Raw genomic sequence first — 2,218 nt, forward strand, 5'->3', positions numbered from 1 at the left:
ACAACCTAACCTACAATTTGTGATGACATATTTTATGATGTTGTGGGGATGCCACAACAAAATAAAATGCATATTTAGGTTGGAATCTCAAGCAACATTTGTCAAGGCATCTACTTCATGTGCTATTTCTATTGGTGAAGCATCATCAAGAGAGGTAATTGGATTGAAGGTTGAAGTTGAGACTTTAAAGACTACACTTCAACAAAAAAAAATTGAGCATAAAAAGTTGAGGCAAGAGATGAATCAATGGGCACAAGAAATTAAGAGACTTGTGCTACATAGTAATCTAAATGATTCATCAATTCAAGTTGAAGGAGAGAACAACAATGGAGTGAAGAAATGAATGATTTCCATGATCGTTGATTTTCTTTCCTATCATAATTTTTTTAAAACAATATAACTTGTGTCAGGTAAATTACTTTTAGAACATAATACTGTGGACGATTTATTTCATTTTGATTTATGTCTACAAACTTAACATTATCGTTTGACTTTTTACTAATGATATTTTGTTACTTATTAATGTGTTATTATTTTCAATTTCATCTCTATTAAATGTTTGTCTATTAGATAATTTATTACTTAACATGTATTAAAAGCTTAATGACAAATTGGGGAGGTATATAATTAAAAAGGGAGGTGAAAATAACAATGGCCAAATTTGGGGGCAAGTGTTATGGGCTAACATTTAAGGTCCACAATACTGATGGTAAGGGAGTTACTATTGGTCCCATGCAAATTGCTCATGCTAAGGGCTGATTTTTTTATTTATTTCAAAATTAACCTTCCCATGGAATCATGATTCCATTGAATAAAATGTACAATGAAATCATGATTCTGTTGTTATATGATTTTTGCACCCCCTTATTACAACAAAACCATGATTCTGTTGTATACTTTTTTTCACCCCAGATATATCAATGAAATCATGATTTTATAAGGTTGCTCACAAAATTTCAAGTCATTTGGATATCATTTGAGGGTAGCTATAGTTCAAACCTGCACCTTTATTTACATGACAAAACAACTAGTTGTGCATGCTGAATGTAGTGTATGACTAGAGGCAATCCATCTGACTTACAACCCTTTGATCTTGAGATAGATAGGACATTTCATAGATTAGTTAGGCATCATTTTATACCTTTTGATCATCCTGAGCATTCCATTACTGGTGAATTTGTGCATTTTGTTATTGGTGATTTTGAACATCCTGATTTGAGCATTATAATTTTGAGCATTCTGATTCTGAGCATTCTGATTTTGAACATTCTGAGAACATGGCACAACCTCCACCCCGTGAGAGGACTCTAAGGGAAATGGCTGCACCTGATTTCACCTACGAAAGCTTGTGCATCCAATACCCTGATGAGGATGTCCCATATGTTCTTAAAACTGGACTGATTCATTTGCTTCCAAAGTTTCATGGCCTTGCAGGTGAAGACCCGCACAAACATTTGAAGGAATTTCATATTGTCTGCTCCACCATGAAACCCCCAGATGTCCAAGAGGATCATATATTTCTGAAGGCCTTTCCTCATTCTTTAGAGGGAGTGGCAAAGGATTGGCTGTATTACCTTGCTCCAAGGTCCATCATGAGCTGGGATGACCTGAAGAGAGTATTCTTAGAAAACATTTTCCCTGCTTCCAGGACCACAGCCATCAGGAAGGATATCTCAGGTATTAGACAACTTAGTGGAGAGAGCCTGTATGAATACTGGGAGAGATTTAAAAAACTATGTGCCAGTTGCCCTCACCATCAAATTTCAGAGCAGCTGCTTCTCCAATATTTTTATGAAGGACTCAGTAATATGGAGAGAAGTATGATAGATGCTGCCAGTGGTGGAGCCCTTGGAGACATGACTCCTGCTGAAGCCAGAAATTTAATTGAGAAGATGGCTTCCAACTCCCAGCAGTTTAGCGCCAGAAATGATGCTATAGTCATTAGAGGAGTGCATGAGGTAGCTACAAACTCAACTGCATCATCTGAAACTAAGAAGCTTGAAGGCAAACTGGATGCACTGGTTAACTTGGTAACCCAGCTGGCCTTGAACCAAAAATCTGTTCCTGTTGCAAGGGTCTGTGGTTTGTGCTCCTCTGCTGACCACCATACAGACCTTTGCCCTTCCATGCAGCAACTTGGAGCAATTGAGCAGCCCGAAGCTTATGCTGCAAATATTTACAATAGACCTCCTTAACCTCAGCAGCAAAATCAACCACA

At 37.3% G+C, this 2,218-nt stretch overlaps 1 non-coding gene across 1 annotated transcript; it reads right to left on the reverse strand.

The window, feature by feature from the left end:
- Positions 1–1,655: 1,655 nt before the first annotated feature.
- On the reverse strand, positions 1,656–1,762 carry LOC114377776. The gene has a single exon (XR_003659211.1). It is a non-coding gene; the product is annotated as a small nucleolar RNA R71 (small nucleolar RNA).
- Between the last annotated feature and the right edge of the window lie 456 nt (positions 1,763–2,218).

This window comes from Glycine soja, chromosome 11, assembly GCF_004193775.1.
Source record: "Glycine soja cultivar W05 chromosome 11, ASM419377v2, whole genome shotgun sequence".
Lineage (NCBI taxonomy): Eukaryota > Viridiplantae > Streptophyta > Magnoliopsida > Fabales > Fabaceae > Glycine > Glycine soja.